General features: G+C 40.5%; 1 pseudogene across 1 annotated transcript; it reads left to right on the top strand.

Annotated features, from left to right (window-relative positions):
* The first annotated feature begins 3,956 nt into the window (after positions 1 to 3,956).
* On the top strand, positions 3,957 to 10,189 carry LOC309629772 (small ribosomal subunit protein uS10 pseudogene; annotated as a pseudogene). Its single transcript has one exon. The product of its transcript is annotated as a small ribosomal subunit protein uS10 pseudogene (transcript).
* Positions 10,190 to 13,352: the final 3,163 nt, after the last annotated feature.

Here is a 13,352-nt window from a genome sequence, read left to right as displayed (position 1 = left end):
AAAAGAGAAAAAATTTTTATTAATTGTTAAAATAATAAGTGCTCTGAGATCTTTCAGCAGAAAGAAAGATAGAAAGAGAGAGGAAGAAAAAAAACTGCTTTTCATTCAAGTCTACCTTCGCCTAGTCTGAAGAAACACGGTTTTCAAAGCCGTAAAAAGGACCTTGAAATTACTTCAAAATTTAGCAACTTTCCAATTCAGATGAAAAGTGTGACAATTCTGCCACTGTATCGTAATATTTGTGAAACGTTTGACTTTTTCTACTAAAATACTACTAATATTTATTGAGCATTTATTAAGATAAAAAAGAGAAAGGTGAGAAAAGGTAACTTTCTTAAGAAAGAGAGCTAATCTTTCACCACTTTCTCCAATTAAAAAACATTACAGAAAAATGGATATGGCACTTCTCACATATCTTTTTTGGCTTCTTCCCATAATTTTCTGCCTTTTCCCTTTAATATGAAATTCCACAGACCAAACTCAATAAACTTAAAAAAATAAACCTAGGGAGTTCCCTGGTGGCCTAGTGATTAGGATTGCAGGCTTTCACTGCCATGGCCCCGGTTCAGTCCCTGGTCGGGGAACTGAGATCCTGCAAGCCACGTGGCTCTGGGAAAAAACAAAAATACCACCTATTCTTTCTTAATACAGGAGTAATAGGTGTTCATTATAGAAAAGAAAAATAAAACACTTATAAGGCCACACCAGAGACAATCGTTGTTAACATATTGGTGTGAAATCACATCAGTATTTTTACATGTATGCTATATTCTTTTATACATCACTAATGGCTGTATGGTATTACCTTTCATGAATTTACAAGGATTTATATAATTAATCCCCTATTGCTGGACATTTAGATTGCCTCTAGCTTTTTGTCTTTTTTTTTTTTTTTATAAACTTATTTTATTTATTTATTTATTTTTGGCTGCATTGGGTCTTCGTTGCTGCGTGCGGGCTTTCTCTAGTTGTGGCGAGCGGGGGCTACTCTTCACTGGGGTGTGTGGGCTTCTCATTGCAGTGGCTTCTCTTGTTGCAGAGCATGGGCTCTAGGCGCGCAGGCTCAGTGGTTGTGGTACATGGGCTCAGTAGTTGTGGCTTGCAGGCTCTAGAGCACAGGCTCAGTAGTTGTGGCACGTGGGCTTTGTTGCTCTGAGGCATGTGGGGTCTTCTTGGATCAGGGCTCGAACCTGTGTCCCCTGCATTGGCAGGTGGATTCTTAACCACTGTGCCACCAGGGAAGCCCTGGCTTTTTGTCTTTGTGATAAACATTCTTATAGTTGGGTATTTGTGTACAACTATGACTATTTCCTTGGAATAAATTCCTAATAATGTAACTGCTGAGTCAAAGTTCAACAAAAATTTAGGATTTTAATGCATCTCAATAAATAATTGTTAAAAAGAATCAGTGAATGGTTGTGAGCTTACGGCAAAAAGGAGACATCTGTGGAGGAGGTATCTGCAGTCAGGCTCAGAAGTTGAGTTGGTGGATGGATAACTAGAGAAGTTCTTAAGCCATTTTTGGGTCAGGAGAGTAAAAAGGGTGGAAAAATCGCCACATTCTTATGAATACAGTGTACTAACTATTCAAGAAAGGAGGCTTAACCTTCTTATTACAGCCAGTTCCTGGTGCTGCTCTACAGTGTATCTCATAAAAGAATATTTAAAACACAGAAAAAGAGCAAGTCTTTATCCAGCCTCTCTCCTGCAATTGTGACTGTTCAGAATCTACTCATCTTTCAAGGAGTAATTTAAGTCTTACCTTCTTCATGAAGCATCCCTGACTCTCAAGGATTTCTTCCTTTATTAATGCATAGCATTTCTTGTCTTCATTCTCATATTCAAGAATCATTTTTGAAACTACTTTGTGCCAACACTCTGCTTGTTTATCACTCTAATCTTCACAAATATCATATGAGGTGGTTATTATCATTCTCAGTTTATAGATGGGGTCCTGAAGCTGGGAGATTAAGTAACTTGCCACTGTGATACAAAGAGGCTAATTCAGAATGACACCAAAGTCCTTCACTCTCTTGAACTTTTGAAATCTATTTTTCCTAAGAGGTAGGAAAAGGCAGAAAGGGAAGCATATACAAAAGTAGAGGGAGAATGAAAGTGAAAAGAAAGAGCAGTGGGTTAGGGCATTGCTGGGAAGACTTCAGTGTGTCTGGCACAGAGGATCCTGGATGAAGTGGCAGGAGATGCAGTTGGGAAGGAAAGCTGGGGCTGGGATCTTGTTGAATGCAGAAGCATTCAACACACTGCATAGCACAGTGAAATTCAATAAGGGCAGTTGAATCTTACAATATGTTGACGATTCGAACTGTCTTTGTTAAAAGATTTGTCTTCCTAGCTAGACTGTGAGCACTATGAGGTCAGTGGTTGTTTTCCGTACCTGTAGGGTCCAGCACAGTGCCTGGCATATGGTAATGTTACATAAATCTTTGTTGAATAAATTAATTAATTTGTGAAAATGTTCTCTTGGGAACCAGCAGACACAAAACCAAACCCAAAACAAAGCAAAACACTGTTTTTAGAATCAGAAGACCTCGTTTCAAGTATCTTCTCTCTAACTTACAGGTTGTATGACTTTGGGTAAGTTACACAACCTCTTTGAATAGTTTATTCATCTGCAGATAATACTCACCTCAAAGTGTTATTGTGAGGATTAAATGAGATCATACTTTTGAATTACTTAGCACAGTACTTGACAAATTGTAGACATTCAGTAAATGTCAGTTTCCTGCTTCCACCTTCCCACTATCCAGAATTGAATCATGCACTAGGAGAGCTTATATTCAGATTTAAGGAATAGCCTCTACTTCTAATATTCAGTGCTATTGTCAGACCGTGGGTGTCAATTTAATATTTTAAAAAGATGACTACTGTTTAAAGCATGTATTTTTTTTAAAAAAAATATTTATTTTGGCTGTGCTGGGTCTTAGTTGAGGCACACAGGATCTTTGTTGCGGCGTGCAGACTTCTTAGTTGAGGCATGCAAACTCTTAGCTGTGGCATGCTTGTGGGATCTAGTTCCCGGACCAGGGGTGGAACCTGGACCCCCTGCATTGAGAGGGCGGAGTCTTACCCACTGGACCACCAGGGAAGTCCCTAAAGCATGCATTATTAAGTACCACATACAGGTTCTCAATAAACAGATGTTGAATGAATGAATGAATGAATGAATTGAATCCTCAGAGTTTTGTCAGAGTGTCTACAGCATTCTCAGGATGTTAAATATATAAATACATCAGTCACTAGTTGATCATGTTGTCTTTAGCTGATTTGAGAGACCGCACTCAAAACCATTAAATTCCTTTTGTTTTGATTCTGTCTACACCAAATGAACTTCTGATGACCAGTTTCCAAGCTATCTTGATATCTTGAATAAGAGGACCTTGGAATCAATGAACAGGAGTAACATCTATTTAAAAATGACATGTTGTCATCTGGCTTAAATCTCTGTTTCTTTCTTTCCTAATTTAAAACAGTTTTATTGAGGTAAAATTCACATACCATACAATTCACTCATTTAAAATGTATGTTTCAGGGAGTTCCCTGGTGGTCTAGTGGTTAGGACTCAGCGCTTCCACTGCGGTGGCCCGGGTACTGAAATCCTGCAAGCCACGCAGCGCGTGGGCAAAAGATAAATAAATAAAATAAAATTGTTCAAAATATTAAAAAATAAAGTGTACGTTTCAATGGTTTGTAATATATTCACAGAGTTGTACAACTATCACCAGAATCTAATTTTACATCTTTTTCTCATCCCCAAAAGAAACCCTGCGCCTATTAGCATAATTGCCCAACCACCACTCATTTCACCAGACCCAGGCAAACACTAATTACTTTCTGTCTATAGATTTGTCTATTCTGGACATTTTATGGTTATAAAAATCATAATGTATATATATATATATATATATATATATATATATATATATATATTTTTTTTTTTAATGACTGGTTTCTTTCTTTGAGCATCCATGTGTGAAAACGCATTCATGGATGTGTTTTCATCCATGTTGTAGCATGTATCAGTTCTGATTGCTTTTTATAGATGAAAATACTCCATTGTATGGATATGCCACATTATATTTACCCATTCGCCAATTGATAAACATTTTGGGTTGTTTCCACTTTTGCCTATTGTAAAGAACACTGCCATCGCCACCCCACCCTGCTTAAAACTGTTCCATGGCTCTCTTGGAGGAAGACGCGGTCTCCGCTGCAGCGGAGCCTCGGGCCATGCGCTCCTGCTCCTGACTCACCACTGTTCGCTCTCGCCGAGGAACAAGTCGGTCCGCAGCTATGGCTTTTAAAGATACCGGAAAGCCCGAGGTGGCGATTCACCGGATTAGAATCACCCTCCCCAGCCGCAGCTTGAAGTCTTTGCAGAGGGTATGTGCTGACGTGATCAGAGGCGCGAAGGAAAAGAATCTCAAAGCGAAAGGATCGGTTCGGATGCCTACCAAGACTCAATAACTACAAGGAAAACTCCTTGTGGTGAAGGTTCTAAGACTTGGGATTGTTTCCAGATGAGGATCCACAAGTGACTCACTGACCTGCACAGTCCTTCTGAGATTGTCAAGTAGATCACTTCCATCAGTATTGAGCCAGGAGTCGAGGTTGAAGTCACCATTGCAGATGCTTAAATCAACATTTTTAATAAATTGATAATCAGTTGTTAAAAAAAAAACTATTCAATGCCTTCCCTTTTTTCTATTTATTTATTTTGGCTGCTTTGGGTCTTCGTTGCTGCGCGGGCTACTCTTCGTTGGAGTGCGCAGGCTTCTCGGTTGTGGTGGCTTCTCGTTGCGGAGCACGGGCTCTAGGCTCACGGGCTCAGTAGTTGTGGGTCGCAGGCTCTAGAGCACAGGCTCAGTAGTTGTGGCGCACGGGCTTAGCTGCTCTGCGGCACGTGGGATCTTCTGGGACCGGGGATCGAGCCCGTGTCCCATGCATCGGCAGCCGGATTCTTAATCACTGTGCCACCAGGGAAGTCCCCCATTATTTTTAAGATAACGTTCAAAACACTATATATGGTTTTCTGTGCTCAGCAAGCTTTGGCCCCAGTGATTGCTCCAGCCTGGTTTTGAACTCTTCCTATTGTTCTCTGTGCTCCATCCATAACATCATTCTCTCACTTCTTCAAAATTACCACCTCCAGGTTTTTGTGTCCTTCCCTCTTCCTAGAGACCACCACCTCTTTATCCACCCACCTCTTCCCTCCCCTGCTTAGTAATTCCAAATTCTTATCTGAATTCAAATATTTTCTCAGAGAAGAATTTTCTGAAATTGATTTCCTTATCCCCTTTCCCACCCTACCCCTCAGCTGGGGTAGGTTCTCTGTTGTATTTTCTCAGCTCCTTATTCTTTTTTCTCAAAACATTTATCTCAATTTATAATTATGCATATATTTTTATGATCATTTAATTGATGTTTATTTCCTCCAATAAATAGGTTTTGAAATTGGTTTTGCCCCTATTGCATGTCTAACAATAAACATGGTACCTTGCCATTAGTAGATAATAAATATATCCTGGCTGACAATATGTATAAAGAAAGAACACCAGATTTCTGGCTTGGATAACTGATTGATCATGAGGTCATTATTAAGTTAAGGAATGCAAGATGAGAAATATTCCTGAATAGGGCCAGGAAAAGAGGAGAAATTAAGTGCTAAGAAAGTTGCAGTTAAGGAAGTCGTAATGAGGAAGGCCAGCAGGCAGTTGGACTATGAATTTAGAGTTGTGGAAAGAGATCTGGAATGGAGACAGATTTGGAAGTTTTCAGCAAATAGCTTTTTGGTTAACATCTTGGGAGCGGCTGAGCTTGCCCAGGAAGAACATGTAGCATAAAAAGGAAAGAGGGCAGGAGACTAAACTCTAGAGACACACGTATTGAGAAACAGGCAAAAGAAGACTTAGAATAAAGTTTGAAATGAAATATCAAAGACATGGGAGAAGAACCCTGCCAAATGCTTCAGAGGAAAGCTCTGAGTTTGATCATTTGGGTAAGGTGATGATCATCAGATCTTTCCATTTTAAGGGATTTTTTTTTCATTAAAAGAAATTTTTTTAACCTCTTTATTGGAGTATAATTGCTTTACATTGTTGTGTTAGTTGCTGCTGTATAACAAAGTGAATCAGCTATACGTATACATATATCCCCATGTAAAAATATGGAATGGTTCACGAATTTGCACGTCATCCTCGCACAGGGGCCATGCCAATCTTCTCTGTATCTTTACAATTTTAGTATATGTGCTGCCGAAGCGAGCACTTAAGGGATTTTTGAGCATCCTGTTTCTCAACTTTTCACCTAATGGTTTTAGCATCCGTTTATGATCCTTGACTGAATCAATTATCTCAGTCTGGATTGCTGAATGGTGATTTTTTTAAAATTCCATCATCCCCCTGCCCCTGCCCTGCGCCCTGCTTTCTTCTTCTAAATTCCTGTGTTGCTCTCAGGGAAAGTTTCCCTGGGCACCTCCATTTTCTACTAGCCCATTGCTGGGATACTTCACCCATGGGCTGTGAACAGCAAAAGGCTCTTTCATGAGAAGGTTGTAAGGGAATGGAGAATGTGCTGGGAGGAAGATTTGCTAAACCTTTGGAAAGTATATCCAAAAGGATGAAGACTATTCCTTTTGGTAAATATGACCTCTTCTAGCCTTACACCTCACCTACAAAAAAAAAAATGCAGAGATGTGATTTGTGCAAGATCACACACTACATCCCTTTAGAGGCACTCTCTAAATACAATCCAACTTCTTCAGACAGCTTTCCAAGGCCTTTCAAGTCTAGGTAAGGTGCCTTTCATACGCACTCCTAGAGCACCTTGCCCTTCCCTCTCGCATCAGTCAGTGCACAGGATTGTAATGGCCACTTTACTCCCTTGAGGCCTCACCAGACCTCAGGTCAGTCTGGTTCCACAGTGTATTACTAACATTTAATCCAGGGCCTCACTCATAACAGGGACTCAAAAAAAATGTGCTGGGTGAGTGAAGGATTGAAGGGACGACTGTATCTCGGGAAGTAGCATTCTGTGGCTGGCGAGCAAGGAAGCCTGTGAGAAGTGGGCTGGAGAGGCTTCCCAAGGGGATTGCATTTTACCGGGAAGGCACAGGAGCGCCCTGGGGGCCTTTGAGCAGTAAATCAGGCTTCTACTGGATTTGTGATCCAGAAAGATCTCATTTAATCCTCTTAACAACTTGATGAGATAGTTATTCCTATCTCTATTTTACTGATAAGGAAATGGGCCTCAGAGAAATTAAGCAACTAGTTCAAGGACACCCTGCTAGGAAGTAAGTGGAATCAAGAAATGGGAAGTCCATCCTTTTTCTACCTCACCAGCCTGCCTCTCACCCTTTGTAGGAGTGAGAATAGATTCAGTAGCAGACTAGGACATAGACTAAATTGGTCAGGACTTTGCTAGGCTAAATAATACCCTGGCTCCCCATTACTCACTTCTATCAATGAGTCAGAGATGAAACCAGACACACACATTTGCTTTACATGATGCACTTGCTTGGGGGTTGGCTGCTCATTTAAATTTTTTGCAATATTTGCATCTTGCTGCCCTCTCTCTGTCTGAGATCACAAGGTGTAAAGAAGGTTTACCTAGGCACGAGGGCAGAGGCAGAGGTCTGTGTGGAGCCACTGCTGGTTCAATAAATGGTTCTCAATAAATGTTGAAAATATATATTACTCAATATAAATCAGTCGGATGTTAGTTCCATAAGAAAGGGAGATATTGTAGACAAAATTTGTTTTTAAAAATATAATTAGTACTTAAAAACTTGGTGTAAATATGTATGACTTCACATGAAAAATATGTGTGTGCATCTGTATGTATTTTTTTTTTTTTAAAGAAAAAAGCATTGTTCAGACTTCCCTGGCAGTCTTGTGGTTAAGACTCCAAGCTTCCACTGCAGGGGGCACGGGTTCAATCCCTGGTCGGGGAACTAAGATCCTGCATGCCTGTGGTGTGGCCAAAAAAAAAAAAAAGAAAAAGAAAAAAAGAAAGAAAAAATCATTGCATAGAGGAATATGTTTTGAATAATCCCATATTGGAATTATTATAAATATCCATAAAAGTAAGTCTGGAAAGATAAGTGCTAAAATATAAATAACAATGATATTATTTCTAGATGTAATAATATAGTCGAGATAACTTAAAATTTTCCCAGCTTTTGTCTTCTGCTAAGTTTTTGTTTTAAAATGAACATTCACTAATTTTCCAATTAGGAAAAACTGGTATAAAAATAGATGGAACATCAACCAAAGCAAATCCTCTATTTATCTGGCTCCTGCTAGGTGCTGTGCGTTGTGCTGGCAAAGAGAAGGGGGCCTACACCCAGCTCGGTAGGAAAGAGATGGACACAACAGGAAAAACTTAAAAAATAGTTCATATTCTAATTTATTTCTTGCCTGTGAGGTCCTAGCTATTGTGCTAGATGGAGCTTTATATAGTTCATTTTGTATATTTATACACCCTTGCAAAGTAGGTCTATTTATGCCTATTTTATGGATAAAGAAAAAGGACACAAACAAGTCATGTGTGGAACGCATGCCTGTCATACTCCAAAAAAGAGGCATTCAAGGCTGAGAGAAGGAGAAAAGACTTCGTCCTGACAGTGGTTGCAGACTGGTGACTTGTGTGGACAGCACAAGTTTAATGACAAGACATGATTAATCAGCACTAAGTTTTCGTTTTTCTTTTTTTTAATTAAAATCTGAATGTCTTTACTTATGGTTATATAGTGGTTATAAGAGTATACTCTATAACTAGACTCTTCAGATTTAAATCCTAGGTTTGTGCCTCAATTTTTTAATATGTAAAATGGGAGGTAATAACTGTACATACCTCATACAGTTTTTATAAAGATGAAATAAGTTTATGCATGTAAAAGGTGTTTGCACAGTACCTGACATGTGGTGAGAGCGCAATAGTTAGCTCTTCTTCTATTCCTATTCTGGATATTTTGTATAAATGGAATCATACAATGTGTGGCTTTTTGTATCCAACTTCTTTCACTTAGCATAATGTTTTTTTTTTTAAATTAATTTTTTAAGTGAAATAGGGAGCATTTTCTTTCTTTTTTTTTTTTTAAATGTTATTTATTTTATTTATGGCTGTGTTGGGTCTTCGTTTCTATGCGAGGGTTTTCTCTAGTTGTGGCAAGTGGGGGCCACTCTTCATCGCGGTGCGCGGGCCTCTCACTATCGCGGCCTCTCTTGTTGCGGAGCACAGGCTCCAGACGCGCAGGCTCAGTAATTGTGGCTCATGGGCCCCATTGCTCCACGGCATGTGGGATCTTCCCAGACCAGGGCTCGAACCCGTGTCCCCTGAATTGGTAGGCAGATTCTCAACCACTGCGCCACCAGGGAAGCCCCTAGCATAATGTTTTCAAGGTTCATCCTGTTGTAGCATGCATCAGTACTCCATTCCTTTTATGGCTGAATAATATTCCATATTATGGATTTACCACATTTTGTTTACCTATTCATCAGTTGATGGACATTTGGATTATGTCAGTTATTGTGACTAGAGATGCTATGAACATTTGTGTACAAGTTTTTGTTTTTCAATGCTTTTGGACATATACTTTGGAGTGGAATTTCTGGGCCATCTCTCTCTCTCTCTCTTTTCTTTCCTTCTTTTTAAAATTATGACCATCCTAGTGGGTGTGAAGTGGTTATTTTATCGTGGTTGATTTGCATTTCTCTAATGACTAATGAGGGTGAGCGTCTTTTAATACACCTGTTGGCCATTTGTATCTCTTCTTTGGAGAAATGTCTACTCAAGTCCTTTGCCCATTTTTAAATTAGATTGTTTGTCTTTTTGTTGTTGAGTTATAAATGTTCTATATCTATTCTGGATACTGGACCCTTATCAGATAAATGATTTGCAAATAACTTCTCCAATTCTGTGGGTTCTTTTCCCTCTCTTGATAGTCTCCTTTGAGGGAAAAACATTTAAAATCCTTTCTTTTTGGCCATGTGACATGTGGGATCTTAGTTCCCCAACCAGGGATCAAACCCACACCCCGTGCGTTGGAAGCGCAGAGTCTTAACCACTGGACCACCAGGTAAGTCCCTTAAAATCTTGATTCCTGTATTTTTTTAATGTGTCACTGAAGATGTTTTTGAGTGTTGTGCCATTAAACCCCATTTTCCCATAAGCCTTGTGGTTTTCATTGCACAATTTTTCATAGCATGTTAGTTTTTAAGGACACCTATGTCTATTTAGAGAAGAACTGGGAAAAGACCCAGTGGAGAGAAAGCTTGGCTCGTCTGGATAACTGGAAATGGTTTGGCATTGCTGGGGCTTCTTGCAGAAGCTCAGTTTAGAGCTAAGGGTCTGTGAGCTCTTGCTGTGTGTCTTGCTGGAAGCACTTGCCACGCACATTAACTCACCCTCATGGTGACACATGGAGGTAGGTCCCATTTTAAAATATTTTATATATCAGGAACCAAGGGGCAAAGGTTTGAGGGAACATTTTCAAGGTCACACAGGGGTAACCCATAGAGATAGTCTCTGAACCCAAGCTGCCTCAGAGTGCATGTTCTTAACTAGACCCCAGGATAGAAGTTTTGTTTCACTTTTTTTTCTTTTTCTAAAGATTGTGCTGGGAAAAAAAGCAAACAGTCCCCCCTCCCCAAACTTAAAAGAACAAAAACTGTTCTTTTGCCGTCTCTTTTACCTTTCTCTTGTCAGATCTTTTGTACTTATCTTCCAATTCTGACTAAAGGAAATAATTGATAAATGCCGTATCCTGGAGAAGAGGCTGCTTAGCTTAGTGGGGTTCTAACACTTGGTACCTGCATACCCATTTTTCAGCCTCAGTTTCCTTTTCTATCACTTAGCTGTTTCCTAATCCTTGACAGCTCCTCTTGGATGTCCAATATACATCTCCAGCCAAAGCAGAACCCTTGACTCCTAGTCTCTCCCACAGGCCCCCCAACAGAACCCATTCCCCAAACTTCCTCACCAATTCAATTCAATTCAATACAATTCAGTCAACACCACCAATTTCTACCTTGACACTCAAGCCAAAACTTCAGGGTCATCCTTGATTGCCACATTTTCCATTACGTCCCTCTAGTTCCACACACATTCAATCCATAACCAACTCCTTCTAATTTGCGCTCCAAATGGCGTCTCTGATAGGCCCCCTATCAGAGGGCCTCCCCTGCCTTTGCTCTCTTACCCCCAGCCTAAGCAAGCAACATCTCCAGCCTGCAATCCTGCAATCAGCCCTTCATCTGGTTCCTGATCTCTTGTTCCTCTTTAATCCAGTCTTTATAGGCCTAGAGTAAATGTCTTAAGATTTTATTCTGACCAAGGCAACCCCCCTCCTTAAAACACTTCAAAGACTTTTAGCTCAGAGTAAAACTCTAAACTCCTTACTGTACTCTAGTGAGGTCCTACATACTGGGGCCTAGTTTTCCACCTTCATTTCATATCACTCAGCCCTGCTTATTATGCAAAAAATCGGCCTTATCTTTGTTCCTTGAACAGGCCAGGCCCTTTTCCTCTCTGCTCTTCTCATCTTTCAGATCTCGGCTCAACTGTCATCTTCTCAGAGAAGATGCTCCTGATCTGCCTCCCTCCACACCCCGCCTGCCCCACAGGCTCTATCTCATCGGTCTGTTTAGGTTCTTCATAGCAATGATCTCAATGATCTCTGTAATTATCTTGTTTGTTTATTTACTTGCTTTTGTTTATCACCCTATTTATTTGTTTTCTGTCTCCCACACTGTAATGTAAGCTCCATGATGGCTGTGACCTTGTCTATCTTAGTCATCACTAAATCTTGAGCGCTTGGCACGTGGTGGTCCCCGATGAATGAATGAATGAATAAAAAAAGTGTCTCAACCTATAATACGGACATAAACAACTGAATGTCTCCTGTATGTGGGGTACTATACTAGTTGCTGGGATAATTAAGATTCATACGGAATCTTTGGGACTTCCCTAGTGGTCCAGTGGTTAGGACTTCGCACTTCCATGGCAGGGGGCACGGGTTCGATCCCTGGTGGGGGAACTAAGATCCCGGAAGCTGGCAGCATGGCCAGAAAAAAAAAAAAAGATTCATAAGGAATCTTGGTTTTGGAAAGGAAAGCAGAAACAAAACAGGTAAACTAATAACTATATTTATATAAATATAAAGTGAGAAGAAGATGTAGATAAAGGAGTAATTATGTCTGGTAGAGAAAGAGGAATGCCAGAGAAAATGCAGAGAGATAGTGACATGAGCTGAGCTTTGAAAGATGAAAGTGCCAGGTAGACACAGAGGAAGAGGCATTCCGGGGCAGAGGTGACAGCGTGAACCAAGCCATGGACCAAGGCCTGAGGTGTAACAAGGGTTCTGAGGAGCAGGAAGGAGCCCGGAGTGGTTGGGGCTTCGGCTGGTTTGGGGAGGGTATCTGGAGATGAGGCCAGAAGGGTTGTCCAGAGCCAGTTACCAAGGGCTTTGGAGATTCGGCAAAGTTTGGAATGTGTTGTATACGGCACAAGGCACTCCTCTGTAAACAGAGGAATGACATTTTAAATTCCCTTAAGGTCCCTCTAACAACAATATGGTGAGAGCTAAGCCTGGAGACAGGAGACTCAGTTTGAAGGAGACCTGATGTGACAGAAGGCAGGGCGAGGAGATGTGAGGTCCATTTCAGGGACAGAATCCACAGGACTTTGTCCAATTGGATATGTTGAAAGGGGGAAGAAAATTAAAGAACAGTCTGTAGGTTTTAGGCAGGGCAGACGTGCTGTCAGGCAAGGAGGTATGGTTAAAGTCCAATGTTCACCACCCCCACCCCCCGCCCCCAGTTATAGGTGTGACCTTGTACCCCCTTGGGACAAAGTGAATTTGACCATTCACATAGTTGATGAAGGAGCAAAGGCTGGAGCCCAGGACACCTGAATTCTGTCTAGTGCTCCTTTATCTACCAGTGCTTCTCTATCAATCCGTGGGGCATCCGGATCTTCCTAAAAATTTCTTTCTCGTCCTCAGCTGATTTATACTTTTATAAAATAAAATAAAAATGAATTATTAGAAAAATGATATTAAAAAAACAAACCCAATTTTTAAATTATTAGGTACCAAACTACCCTGTTGAATTATTATAAATGTTTCTAAAGGCTTACTCCCAATTTCTATACTTATTGCTAACCCACAGATCCATCAGACGGCAAACGAGCACTTGTTCCCAGGCCAAATTTGAGACCTCTGGTCCACAGTTCTGAAGGAGCAGTGGGATCTGAGTTTACAACCGTGATGAGACTAAACAAAGTTGAATTCGATCTGCTGGGCTACCACAGAGAAAGTTGCCGCCTGCCCAGTT

Source organism: Balaenoptera borealis, assembly GCF_965194805.1.
Source record: "Balaenoptera borealis genome assembly, chromosome: 5".
In the NCBI taxonomy this organism is placed as follows: domain Eukaryota; kingdom Metazoa; phylum Chordata; class Mammalia; order Artiodactyla; family Balaenopteridae; genus Balaenoptera; species Balaenoptera borealis.
Note: the sequence above shows the minus strand (reverse complement) of the source record. Positions and strands in the feature narration are given on the sequence as shown.